The 14,389-nt window shown below is 39.8% G+C and overlaps 1 protein-coding gene across 4 annotated transcripts in view; it reads right to left on the bottom strand.

Moving 5' to 3' along the window:
* Window positions 1-14,389, bottom strand: part of otud7a (OTU deubiquitinase 7A) — a 153,892-nt gene that overhangs the window by 123,794 nt on the left and 15,709 nt on the right. For 2 of the 4 annotated variants that reach the window (XM_060853599.1, XM_060853598.1), the window contains exons 2-3: window positions 14,001-14,057; window positions 10,933-11,042 (exon numbers count right to left, since the gene is read on the bottom strand). The exons of 1 other annotated variant lie outside the window; for it this stretch is intronic. The gene's annotated coding sequence lies outside the window, so the exon portion shown is untranslated. The remainder of the gene's footprint in view (window positions 1-10,932; window positions 11,043-14,000; window positions 14,058-14,389) is intronic. One more of the 4 variants, XM_060853600.1, reaches the window with a different exon arrangement.

Raw genomic sequence — 14,389 nt, 5'->3', positions numbered from 1 at the left:
CAGGGGACGAAAAGTCTGCAACACAAATTCCCAGCTCGGCGAACAGAACCACAACAACTAGCACCCGAGCTACAAATCTTCTCACAACTTTGACCAAATCTGCTAGAATGGATAATAGCAAAGAAAATGGATGTAGGTTACAGGAAGATACAGATGGGTTTGTCAGATGGGCAGAGCAGTGGCAGATGGTATTTAAGCCTGATAAGTGTGAGGTGATGCACTTTGAAAGAAGAAACGAGATGAAGGAGTATTGGGTTCAGGACATTGGGTAGCTTAGAGGAACAGAGGATATTATTCACAGATATCTGAAATCTGCAGAGCATGTGAATTGGACAGTTAAGGAGGCATGTGGAACATTTGCTTTAATTAGTCATGGAATAGTGTATAAGAGCAAGGAGGCAATGTTGGATTGTACAGAGCATTGGTCAGGCAACAACTGGAGTACTGTATGCAGTTCTGGTCACTTCACTACATCAAGGATATGACAGTACGAGAGGAGGTTCACCAGAATGTTGTCTGGGTTGGAGAAATTGAGCCATAAGGAGAGAATACATTGATTTGGATTTCTTTCTTGAGTGCAGAGATGATTAGATTAGATTAGATGCCCGACAGTATGGAAACAGGCACTTCGGCCCAACAAGTCCACACTGACCCTCCAAAGAGTAACCCACCCAGACCCAGTCCCCTACCCTATATAGACCCATGACTAATGCATACGGGCAATTCACCTGACCTGCTCATCTTTGGATTATGGGAGGAAACCGGAGTACCTGGAGGAAACCCATGCACTCACTGGGAGAATGGTAACTGTCTGTGTAGAGTTTGCAGAGGTTGAACTTGGATCCCTGGCGCTGTGAGGCAACAGTGCTAACCACTGAGCCACCATGCGATGACTGAGGAGGGACATGATTGATGTTTGCAAGGTTATGAAGGGAATGGAAAGGGTGAATAGAGAGCAACGGTTCCTCTTCATTTAGGGGTCAACCACAAGAGGGTATAACTTTTGGAAAAGGGGTAGGAAGCTCAGAGGGAAAAAAAGACTTTGCACTCAGCAGGTGGTGGGACTCTGGAATGCACTGCATGGGAAGGTAATGGATGCTAGAAACCTTAGAACCTCTAAACAAAAAAATTGGATGACTATTTCAAATATTATAACATTCAAGCATATGGGACAAGTGCAGGAAATTGGTATTAGCACACTTTTAATAGTAGCTTTATCAACACAAACTCAATGGCTAAAGGGTCTTTTCTAGATTGTACAAATCCATGAATCAACTTGTTGAAAGTTCAGAGAAAAGAACCCCAAACTTTAAGAAATGGGTAAATACTTCTGAAAATCTAAAGTTGTTTGCACTAACTTGTGACTTCAGAATTCAAGCAAGGTATAGAACATACAAACATAACATACGCAGTTCTACTTGTCTGTGAACAGCCTGTTGTCCAATGATTTCATAAACGCCTGGTATCAATCATTGGAAACTGGTTATTGTTTTATTTTCTTTGTTAATTTATCCTTTAACTGTGTCTGTCTTTGTGCAAAAAGGGGTTTATAATTAAAAAAGGGCTTTAGATTGTAGATATTAATCAGATTACCTTATTGCTTACTTGTGTTCTGCTAAAGTTTCATTAGTAATAATAAACTGTTGGGGGATCCAAGATGGCGGCGACCCAGCAAGACTGAGTCCACAGTGCTCTACCCAAAACTTGGGAAAAGTGGGCTATCCACCCCCACCACACTCACTAAACCATTTATAATAGTTGTTAACCTTAAATAGTTACCTATTAGTACATTTAAATAGTCTAATACTAGCTGGAAAATGAGTAAAGGGAAGGGAACAGGCGGCTCTAAGAAAGCAGGGACCCCTCCCCCACCCTCTCCCTCTTCAGCTGCAACAAAGGTGTCTTCAGCTACTTCAGGAGATTTACCAATGAAGATGAGCTTTGAGGAGATGTTTGCCAGGTGGGAGGCGAAGATTGATGCTTTTATCGATGAGTCTCGGCAGAGCAGAGAAGCACTATCAGCCGAGCTGCAGAAGCAGGGCAGAGACATTCAGGAATTGGAGTGCCGAGTCAGAGAGGTGGAGTCGAAGGCCGCAGCCTCAGAGACTGGGATAAAATCAACAGCCGACCACATCCGTTTTCTCGAGAATCGAGTCCAGAACCTAGAAAACCACATTGATGACCTCGAAAATCGATGTCGTAGAAAAAATATTCGGTTGTTGGGCCTTCCCGAGCAGGAAGAGGGAGGCCAGCTGACAGCATTCTTAGAGCATTGGCTGCCACAACTTTTAAATCTGCAGGCTGGATCAGGCCAGGTAAGGGTAGAATGGGCCTACCGGGTCACAGTACGTGGGCCCGGCTCAACCCAGCGCCCACGCCCGGTCCTGTTCCAGCTGCAGAGCTATAGGGAGAGGCAGATGCTCCTGGAAGCCTCAAGAAATCTGGGAAAAGATCCCCAAGCTATGACCCACAAAGGATCCAGGATCATGCTGTTCCAGGACTTCTCCCCAGCTTTGGTCCGAAAGAGGAAGGCATTCGATGAGGCGAAGAAGCATTTAAGGGACTTAAATATCCAGTACTCCTTACGATATCCAGCGACGCTACGCCTTAGCCACGAAGGATCCATATATAACTTCGGATCACCAGAGAAGGCTAAGGAATTCTTGGACTCTCTTAAATAAGCTGTAAGAGAGTGTGGACGCTGGTCTGCCTTTCCCATTATTTTGGTTTACATCCCTTCATCTTTTCTTATCTTTCCCCCTATGTGTGTATGTATATATATATATATATATGTTGGGGCGTTTGGTTAATGTTGATGGGGGGAGGTGGTTACCTTATTCTATTTTACTTCTGTTTTTAGGAGCGGGGTTGTTTTTCTTTCCCCTGTTATTTTGTGGTATTATATTTAAGTATTACGTGTTGAGATTGTAATCTTATAGTTATATATGGTATTAATATTCCCAAATATATTTAGATGTGGGTGTGGGTGGGGGTGGGGTGTTCACTGTTAACTCTAGCTTTATATTATATTTGAATTCTCCTCATTTTATTGAGGAACACCTGGGTCAAGGGTGGGGCACTGGTTGGAAGAGGGTAAGATGGACTGTGGGAGAAGAAGTGACGCTCCCTGGGAACAAGGGAGAAAATCTCCAATTCGGAATGTTTTATATTTTTTATACTTAGAAAGAGTTTTTTGTTATATTGTTTTGAGTGTATCAGAGAATCTTTACTTTTGTAAATCTTGTATGCTCCATGCTCGGGATGTTCTAGATGGGGTTTCCCCTCCCGAGGGGTCTCGGATCTGTCCAGATGATTATGGCTGAACGGTCGGTTAAGTGGTGCACCTGGAATGTCAGGGGGAGTAATTCGCCAGTTAAAAGGAAGAAAATATTATCAAATCTTAAGAAGGAGAGAGTTGATATAGCTCTCCTACAGGAGACACACCTGTCGGATAAAGAACACTTAAAATTACGACAGGGCGGATTTGATCAGGCCTTTTTTTCCTCTTTTAATTCAAAAAGCAGGGGAGTCGTTATCCTTGTCCGGAAGAACTTCCCTTTGAAAATTCTAAATCAGATAAAAGACGAATCTGGACGATATATTTTGATTAAAGCCCTCATAAATGGAGAGGAATATGGGATCTTAAATGTATACTGCCCCCCGGCACACCCCTTTAAATTCATAACGGAAGCTTTTTCAAAACTGATGGCCTTTGGTGCCCGTCATACAATTATAGGGGGAGACTTTAATTGTATTATGGATCCGGAAATAGACAGGATTCCCAAGAGTGCCGCTGGAGTATCTCCCAGATCTAGACAACTGGCGGACCTGAATAAAGAATTAGGATTGGTAGATGTATGGAGATGTCTCCATCCACATGGTAGAGATTTTTCTTTCTACTCTAATCCACATAAATGTCACACAAGAATTGATATGTTTTTTGCCCCATCGATTTTTCTAAACTCTATAGCAACCTGTAAAATAGGTACTATAGCAATCTCTGACCATGCCGCTGTATACATGGAAACTAAGGTAAAGAACAATGGGACATCTGCTCGGCATTGGCGTATGGACCCCTTCCTGATAAAAGATAGCAAATTTTTAAAGTACTTCTCCCAAGAACTTAAAACTTTTTTAGAAATTAATACTGGTACGGCTAGCAATCCGTCAATGATGTGGGAGACCATCAAAGCTTATGCACGAGGTTTGATCATCTCCTATTCAGCGACCCAGAGGAAAATGAAGGGAGAGCAACAGCGTCTGCTCGAAGCTCGCCTAAAAGCAGCCGAAACAGCATACGCTGATAGACCTTCTATCACAAAATTGCAGAGGATTACAGCTCTTAGGACAGCTTTAAACACCGCGCTTACTCAAACGGCTAAAAGGGAAATATTATTTGCGAAACAAAGATTATATGAATATGGCGACAAACCGGGTAGATACTTAGCATTTCTTGCAAAGAAAAAGAAAGCCCCTCAAACTATTCCGACCATCAAGGAAAGTACAGGTACCCTGACTCATGATCATAAAAAGATCAATGCGACCTTTAAAGAATTTTATTCTGAACTATATAGATCGCAGGATTGTGAAGATAGGATCAGGAGGATGCAGTCATTTTTTAAAAATTTGACCTTCCCGGGCCTGACTCCGGAACAGGTGTCGGCCCTAAATACCCCTTTAACAGTCCAAGAAATACTTGAGGCAATTAGGCAACTTCAGAACGGAAAAGCACCGGGCCCGGATGGTTTTCAAGCTGAATTCTATAAAGAATTTACAGGAATATTGGTTGACCCACTTATGGATATGTATAATTTTGCGCATAGTCAGGTCTGTCTCCCGCCCACGCTGAAAGAAGCAAATATTTCTCTTATCCTCAAAAAAGGAAAAAACCCAGAAGATTGTGCATCTTACAGACCAATATCCTTACTAAATGTAGACTTTAAAATTCTCTCAAAAATGTTAGCACTAAGACTAGAAAGGGTACTGCCATATATTATAAAGGAGGACCAGACGGGATTTATTAAGGGCCGCAGATCATCCAATAATATCAGAAGGGTCTTGAATATGATCCAAGCCTGTCATCAGGGAAAGATACCAGGAGTAGTAATTTCATTGGATGCGGAAAAGGCATTTGATAGGGTTGGATGGTCATATTTATTTTACACATTGGAAAGGTTTGGCGTTGGACAGGTGTTTACCAAATGGGTTTCAACATTGTATAATGACCCCAAAGCAGCTGTTATTACTAATGGGTTAAGATCGGATGGCTTCAGTGTGGGTAGGGGCTGCCGTCAAGGATGTCCTCTCTCACCATTGTTGTTTACACTGATAATCGAACCATTAGCAGAAGCCATCCGGACTGATCCTAATATAATGGCCCCGAGGATTGGTACAGGTAAACACAAAATTACCCTCTATGCAGATGACGTTCTCTTATTCCTCAGTAATCCTTTAATGTCAGTGCCTCGTCTAATTCAAGTTATTAATACATTTAGTGCATTCTCAGGCTATAAAATTAATTTTTCAAAATCGGAAGCCATGCCAATGGGTGGTCTGGCTATGATACCCCACTTAATGGATGGATCCCCTTTTCCCTTCCGTTGGTCCCTGGAGGGCTTCTTATATTTAGGTATTTTTATCACGCCAGTATTTGATCAGCTGTATAGGGCTAATTTTGTACAATTAATGGAAAGGATAAGGCAGGAACTCCAGCGATGGAGAGACCTTCCGATTTCCTGGCTAGGGAGAATAGCATTAATTAAAATGAATGTTCTGCCCCGTCTCTTATATCCTATGAGAATGCTCCCGCTGATGCTGCCAAGGCTAGCCCTACGTAAATTATATGGCTGGTTGGGCTCCTTTATTTGGAACCATAGACGGCCCCTTATTAAGCTGAAGAAGCAACAGCTTCCACAGGCAAGGGGAGGACTGGACTTCCCAGACTTTAGGAAATATCAGTTAAGCTTCCTACTAAGTTACATAGCTGATTGGGTTTCATCTGATCCACAATCAATTTGGCTGGATATCGAAGCCTCCCAAGTAAAATACCCACTTATTAACCTTTTATTTTCAGATAAGAGGAAAATCATTACAGACCACTGTAAAAATCCCATAATATTAAACACAATTAAGGCCTGGAATATAATGCGGCAAAATGAGGGTAACTCACATAAAACATCCCCCCATGCACCAATAGTAGGCGCATGGGGATTCCAACCGGGGATTACAGATGCCACCTTTAAACTCTGGAGATCCAGGGGCATCTCATGCTTAGGCGACCTATTTAAAGATGGGATCCTGATGTCCTTTGAGCAGCTGCGTCTGAAATTCGGAATACCTAATGGGGATCTCTTTCGATACTTCCAAGTTCGAGATTATATACAGAGGAAGACTACATTAATAGATAGTCTTTATAAATCAGACAGAGAACGTAATGTCTTACGACCAGCGGGGGCATCCTCCGTTAGTACTATATACCATTTGCTACATGATGGAGTCTCAGGAGACATGGATGACCTGCTTAAAACATGGGAGCAGGACTTGGGGCTAGAAATCTCTGAGGATATGTGGAATGACATTTGGGAAAATGCTAGAAGAATTGCTATCCGTAACAGAACTCAGGCTATCCAACTAAAGATACTTCATAGGGCCCATATAGCTCCGGCTCGACTGGCAAAATTTAAGGCAGGAGCATCTCCAATGTGTCCCAAATGCAAAATAGAGGTGGGTACTCTTGTACATTGTCTGTGGACTTGTCAGAAAATCCGCAGATACTGGACTAAAGTGGCAAATACCCTGACAGAAATTTTAGGAACGGAAATTAGGGTGGACCCTGTATCTCTCCTTTTGGGCTTTTCGAACCTCTCATCTCTGGATATGCATGGGAAGAGACTATTTTCTATTCTCTCTTTCTGTGCAAGGAAAAATATTTTGGTGAACTGGGTGGCTGAGGGCCCCCCTGGACTTTCAAATTGGCACAGATTAATTATGGAATATATCCCCCTTGACTTCCTCACAAATATGGTGCACCAAAAGACTGAATTATTTTATAAAATATGGCAGCCCTTTTTGAATTATATAAATGCAGATATTTCGGCTATCCTAACAAGGGCTTTTATTTAGTGAAGATTTCAGACCAGGCTGCTCCGGGGCCCCTTGGGAGAGGAATCCTGCGCGAATACGGGTTTTATTATATTTGATGTTTATACATTCCGAGCATGTAAGAGACTTAGGTATACACTCTGGTTAGTTATAGGTTAGATTAGTAGAAAGTTGAGTTTTTTTTTCTTTCTTTTTTCGTTTCTTTTTTTTCTTTTTTGTTTTCTTTCTTTCTCTTTTCTTTGTTAAATTATGACTATTGTATATATGATTTAATTGTACATCAATGTTTGTATTTGAGAGTTTTGTTTATTTTTGTAAATTTGCAAAAATGTTAAATTTCAATAAAAATATCTACAAAAAAAAATAATAAACTGTTAACTTTTGTTTTAAGTTATAATGTCAGTGTCCAAGATCAGTTATTCATAAAATCAGATTAGCAGCAATTGGGCAGTTTGGAGGGTTATTGAATGTTTTAGCTTACTGTACTGGGAATCCAGTGACAGTGGGGCTGATTTGGTTTGGCTTGGCCTGTGTTGCAGCAAGAAAGTACTGGAGAAACTCAGCAGGCCTGGTAGTGTCTGTGGAAAAAGAAGTAGAGTTAACGTTTCAAGTCCAGAACAACTCTTGCAAAGATTTTTGTTTAATTTGTCTGCTCTCATAATGTTTCTCTTCGAACAACATTCCTGAAAATCAATTCAGCAATTATACTTACTCCATTTAAAGATGGAGAAGTTACAAAAAGAGTATTATTCAAATATTGCAAGAGGTGAAGGATTTCAATTATTATGGGAAAAAAGTCCAAAAGCAGTGGTACAGGAAAGATTAGTGTTGGTGTGGTGGTGTTCAAATTGACAAGAGTCTTAGTAAAGGTATATTGGAAGAAACTACTTTCACTGGCTGGAAGGGTGGTAACTAGAGGATAGCCTTACTGTAATTAGCAAGAGAGCCATAGGAGAAATATGCAAATTTACTTTCACAGCAGATTATTAATGATAGTGGATGACCAGGCTAAAAAGGTGTAGTGAAACCTGATTTATAGTAAAAGAGAACTGAATGTACAGTTGAAAAGGAATAACTTGCTATGGGGAAAGAGATGGGAGAGTAAGACTAATTGACAAACACTTTCAAAGAGTCAGCAAGCAGAATGGACCAAACGGTCCCCTTCTCACAGAGTCATAGAGATGTACAGCATGGAAACAGACCCTATGGTCCAACTCGTCCGTGCCGACCAGACAGCCTAACCTAATCTAGCCCCAATTGCTCTACTTTGTAAAATTCCATGAATAAAGTAAACATTGTCACAGAAGTTTTACTATTCTACAAAAAAATGTTAACATAGGACAGCACTACTGTGTATGCACTTCCTAATATCATGCCAATTTATCAAACACTGATTAGATTGTTCCTCATCACTTTCCAGCAAAAAAAACAGCATTAACAATAAAGACTTCAATTCAAAGCTTTTATTTTTTACTTTCAAGTAATTTCAACAGGTAACAAAAATATCTGAACATAATATGTTTAACATCAGAATTTGATCTACAGAACTGGGATGTCGGAACTGGTGCACCTAATGCCTGTGTTGGGTAAATTGTTAGAGGGGATTCTGAGATGCAGGATCTAAAGACATTTGGAGATGCAAGGACTCATTTGGGACAATCAGCATGGTTCTGTGCAAGGGAAATCATATCACATGAATCTGACCTTTTTTTGAAGGGGTGACCCAAAAAGTAGATGAAGGCAGTGCAGTAGACGTTATCTACATTGATTTCAGCAAGACCTTTGACAAGGTACCATATGGTGGGTTATTGAGTAAGGTTAAATCTCACAGCAAACAGGGAGAGCTGGCCAACTGGATATTAAATTGGCTTGAAGGGAAAAGATAGAGGATGATGGTAGACAGTTGGTTTTCATACTAGAGACCTGTGACCAGCGGTGCCACAAGAACAGGTGCTGGTTCCACTGCTTTTTGTCACTTTTATAAATGATTTGAATGAAAATTGAGAAGGTATGGTTAGTGAAATTGCGGATGACACCGTAATTGGTGGTATAGTGGACAGTGAAGAAGATTATCTGGGAATACAGCGAGATCTTGATCAACCAGAGTTTAATTTAGATAAATGCGAAGTGTTGCATTTCAGTAGGTCAAATTAGGGCAGGGCTTACAATAGTAAATGATAGGGTCTTTGGGAGTGTTAAAGAACAAAGAGGTATAGGAGTACAAGTTCATAGCTCCTTGAAAATGGAGTCAAAGGTAGACACAGGGTAGTGAAGTCAGCTTTTGGCATGCTTACCTTCACTGGTCAGAGCACTGAGTATACAAGTTGGGACATCTTTTGCAGCAGTACAAGATGTTGGTGAGGCCATATAAAAGTATACTACATAGGAGAAGTAGTTAAGCCATTCAGCCCATCATCTGCTCCACCATTCAATCATGGCTGATAAGTTTCCCAATGCCATTCTTCCACTTTCTCCCTGTAACCCTTATCCCCTTCACAATCAAGAACTTATCTCTATTTTAAATACCATCTGACCTGGCCTCCACAGCCTTCTGTGGCAATAAATTCCATAGATTCTTCTGGCTGAAGAAGTTTCTCCTTATCTCAGTTCTAAAATGCCTTCCCTTTACACTCAGGCTGTGCCCTCTGGTCCTATCTCTCCTACCAATGGAAACATCTTTCCAACATCCACTCTGTTCAGCATCCAGTATTCTGTTAATTTCAAACAGGTCCCCCTCATCCGTCTAAATTCCATTGAGTACCGACCCAGAGTCCTTAAACATGCCGAGTAAAAAGTGAGGTCTGCAGATGCTGGAGATCACAGCTGAAAATGTGTTGCTGGTTAAAGCACAGCAGGTTAGGCAGCATCTCAGGAATAGGGAATTCGACGTTTCGAGCATAAGCCCTTCATCAGGAATCCTGATTCCTGATGAAGGGCTTATGCTCGAAACGTCGAATTCCCTATTCCTGAGATGCTGCCTAACCTGCTGTGCTTTAACCAGCAACACATTTTCATCCTTAAACATGCCTCACTTCTTACACATATGGAGTACAGCATGCAGTTCTGGTCACCCCATTATAAAAAGGACGTTATTAAACTAGAAAGATGGCAAAAAAGGTTTACTGGTATGCTACCGAAACTGGAAAGTTAGAGTTATAAGGGGAGGCTGGATAGGCTGGGACTTTTATCACTGGATTGTAGGAGATTGAAGAGTGACCTTATAGAGGTATACAATATCATGAGAGGTACAGATAAAGTAAATAGCTAATGTGGTAGAATTTAAAACTGGACTGTCATAGATTTAAGTGACAGAAGAGAGTTACAAAAAGGTCCAGAGGGGCAATTGTTTTCCAGAGAGAGTGGTGAGTGTCTGGAACAGAGGTAGTGGTGGAGGAGTACAATTTTGTCACTTAAGAAACAATTGGACAGGTACGTGGATGGGACAGGCATGTAAGGATATGGACCAAACGCAACAAATGGGACTACATTAATTGTAAAAACCGAGTAACATGCACAAGTTGGGCCAAAGGGCCTATTTCCTTGTTGTAAACCTACAGGACTCTACAACTGCCTTTTACACAACTAATAGTCTTTATTCGGTGTTAAAGCTATTTAATGCCCTTCAATGCAGATAAATAAAAGACAAGGGGGAAACTCAGTAGGAGGAGTATGAAATAAACAAAAATAGATGCAAAATTCAACACCTTCCTCAACACAAGTGCAAACTTAGTCGTGTCACAGGTGCAATTCACTGACATTTTTGGTTGGCTGAGTTGGAAAAATGCCACATTTACAAGGTAATAACACTTAAGTAGATATTGCAGTACTTACTCAGGCTGCTACTGTTTGAAAGTAACCTTGGCCATAATCTGTCTATCCCCAGCTATGAAAGTTGTTGGGATTTCTGATATGACTCTGTTGTGAACTACACAATTAGAAACCTAGAAAGAGAAATATGATATTCAGTACCTTCGAGCTATTCCACTATGATACTTGTGATCTAACTCCACATGCCTGCTTTTACCTCATATTCCTTAATACCTTTTGTGAAATAAAATTCATCTCACATTTAAAATCAACAACTGATCTAACATCAATTGCCACATATTAAGAGTTTAAACTTTTATCATCATTAAAATGAAAATGTATTTCCTAATATAACTCCAGATACGTCTGGCTCTAATTTTTACACTCTATCCCTGAACACTCGACTTTCTAGCTAGTGGAAAAAGTTAGATTCTCCATTAACCTCACCTATTCTTCTCAATATCTTGAAAGCTTTGATCAATTTGCCCATTATCCTTCTAAATTTCATGTTCCTTCCTATTTTCCTTTGCAGTGTTTGACAGGCTCTGTCCGTGGTCCATTTGAGATTGCCACATAGCTGAAACTCTTTAAGAATTACACACAGCCAGACTGTTCCCTTCATGATAACTGTGTGGATACTACAGAACGTAAGACATAATACCAAATACAATCAGAGGGTGTGTCATCTCTCATGATTAACCCTTGGAGCCCAAGTAATAGTCCGGTAAAGTCACATCACCCTCCCTTCAACACTAATACACCAAGTCTCGATTTTATGTTGTTTTCTTTTAATGTGCCTATATTGTAATTTATATTTCAAGTCTTGTTTTAAAACTGTTTCACATTAGTCTGGCATAAGGTCACATGATCTGATTGATGTCATTTTAAAATGGCCCCTCCTGCACCTTGACCCAATCTCACATTGCCAACCCTCCATGGTCACAGCCTCTGCTTCTCACTAATACTCCCCCTTATCAAACCTCCTACTCCCCAATTCCTTCTCTTGGAATTCCTTCCGCCTGACATTTTCTTCTCTTGAAGCTTCACTATATGCAGGGGTTCTGGACAGGAATGGCAAGAGTCAGGTGGAGCAGCTCAGACCTGGAGACAGCAGCAAGAGGGAGAGGCCATGAGCCGATCTAGTCAGCAGTGAGAGAAAGGGCCAAGGAATAGCAGATGGTCACAGAAAGAAAAGTGACATCTAGGAGTTGGATGTGTGTTCTGGTGGTTACAGCAAGCAAAAGTGAAGTTGAAAGTGACCATGTTCCTTTAATATTTATTATTTTATTTTAAAAGTTTTTAATTTCCCAACATTAAGTGATTCAATTTTCAGGATATAGAGTTTATGGAGTTTTTTTTCTAACAACATAGGTCCGATAGAACATAACTACAACTCTTACATATTTTCTAACGAAGGAATCTGATTCATTTAAAATCAATTAACTTGAAGTTTAACTTGTACAACCATAACTTCAATTGAGGATTCACTATATGTCCTTCCCAAGGTGTGATGGCCAGCACAATTTTCAGTATTTCAGAAGTAGTTTAATTAGGGCTTCATATATTTGTAGTAGAAGGTTTACTCTTTTGAATTCTAATGCTCTATGTAAAACAGAATACATTCCTTCAGCTTTCGACTATTCTTTAATGCAGAACATGACATTTTAACAATACATGCACTTGTACATTCTGATTTGATCCATTCAATAGCAGTTGCCAATGAACAATAAAGGCAGAGAAAGGATGGGACATCTAACTCCTGCTACAAGTGTCAAAACTGAAATCTGCATAGATAAAAATGTTTAGGAAAAATCACGAGGAGCCAAAGAATTGTCTGATTACTATCAAATTAGGACTCAAGTTACCTAGCCAGTGTCTGAAGCTCATGTACCAAAGCCAAAAAAAAGCAGTCTCAAAAGATAAAATACAGTGTTTGTAGGAAACTAAGGTATAAAAGGGAAGGTATTAGTCTTATTGTTTAATTCATTTAGACTCTGTCTTTCTCTCCTCATACTTATCCGTTAGTCCTTGTTGTTCTCACCCATCTAAATTTTCAGGAAGGATATTACATCAATTTTCCATTTTTTTCTCCATTTCTTACTATTCCAGTTTCTTGTTCATGGCCTACAATTCTATTAATCTTTTTGTTTATTTATTGTCAATGTTTGGCCAGGTCCTGCAGGTTGTATTGCTTTGCTGCTACAGTGGTTTACACAATATTATAAAATAAACCATCTAGCGAGCACATTTCACGATTGAGTTCTGTAGTGGTATAAACAAACTGGAAAACTCAGGCAACCAGAGTTGGGTAGTGGAATAAATCCTGAATCAGATTTCATTGCAATTTGATCAAGTCAGAGGGAGGGTAATCCATGCTGTAGCAATTGAGCTCAGTCTCAGTCATAGAAAATGTTTAAAACTTTTCCAGAACCAGACAGCATCAAACTCTAAAAGACTGTTCTACTTAACAGAATGTTCTCTTTTCATGAGACATTCCTTAAGAACAATAACGGTACTGGCACCTACCGCGAAATATAGTTATGTGGGAATAGTTTTAAATGTCAGCCATGCCACAAAGTAAAAAGTCCTCCAGTAACAAATGGAACATAAACCAGTTTGATGAAGGGATATGGGAACAAAGGGGGTGTGATTTTGACTACTTACTCTCAATAAAGATTAATGCCAACACAGATCAACTAGACCAATAGCCCTTCTTCTGTGAATTAACTGAAGAACATGCTTTCATTTATGTTATGGCATTCCTAACTAGGCAACATTATAACCATGATTAAAAATTAACTTAAGACAACAACATCAGGAGACTGATGTAAATGCCAAATTGATGTGTAATTTCATTTTACAGGATTGCCACCTTTGTGAGTTTAACTTGTAAAAACTGCCCCAACATCCCATAATTCCTCAACCTTTTGACATTAAGGTGTACTCTTAACTGGGATGTCCTTTTTTAAACATGACCTAAGAAATACCTCAAACATATCTGAGCACATTTAGCATTCAAGTTTTTATTCACTTTCACAGACTAGTTTGACTGGTGCTCTACATCTCCAGAAATATATTTCAAATTAACTTACTACACTTAGGTTTTAATGGCGGTATCACACTATTGGAAAAGCTCCAGATCTGGATCACTGTAAAATGCAAAGAGATACCATTACGAACATTGTGAAGTCAGTTCTTCAGCACGCACTTTCACTGACAGTTTTGATTTAATCTATATCCCAATATCTCAAAACAATAAGAGGTTTGTTTAACATTCAAAAATAAACCCAACAATATCACAAAGGTATTATACTGAAATACAACCTTATCTCCAGAACAAAATTATAAACTATTGCACGCAACACCTTTCCTCAACACATTTGCTTCAAAAGGCAGTCTGAGATTATTCAGCTGTGTTGAATCTGGGAGGATAAATATTCAACATGATTATACATATACATGTTCAATGTAACTGAAAATT

The sequence above is a fragment of the Hemiscyllium ocellatum genome, chromosome 42, assembly GCF_020745735.1.
Source record: "Hemiscyllium ocellatum isolate sHemOce1 chromosome 42, sHemOce1.pat.X.cur, whole genome shotgun sequence".
Taxonomy (NCBI): Eukaryota; Metazoa; Chordata; class Chondrichthyes; order Orectolobiformes; family Hemiscylliidae; genus Hemiscyllium; species Hemiscyllium ocellatum.
Note: the sequence above shows the minus strand (reverse complement) of the source record. Positions and strands in the feature narration are given on the sequence as shown.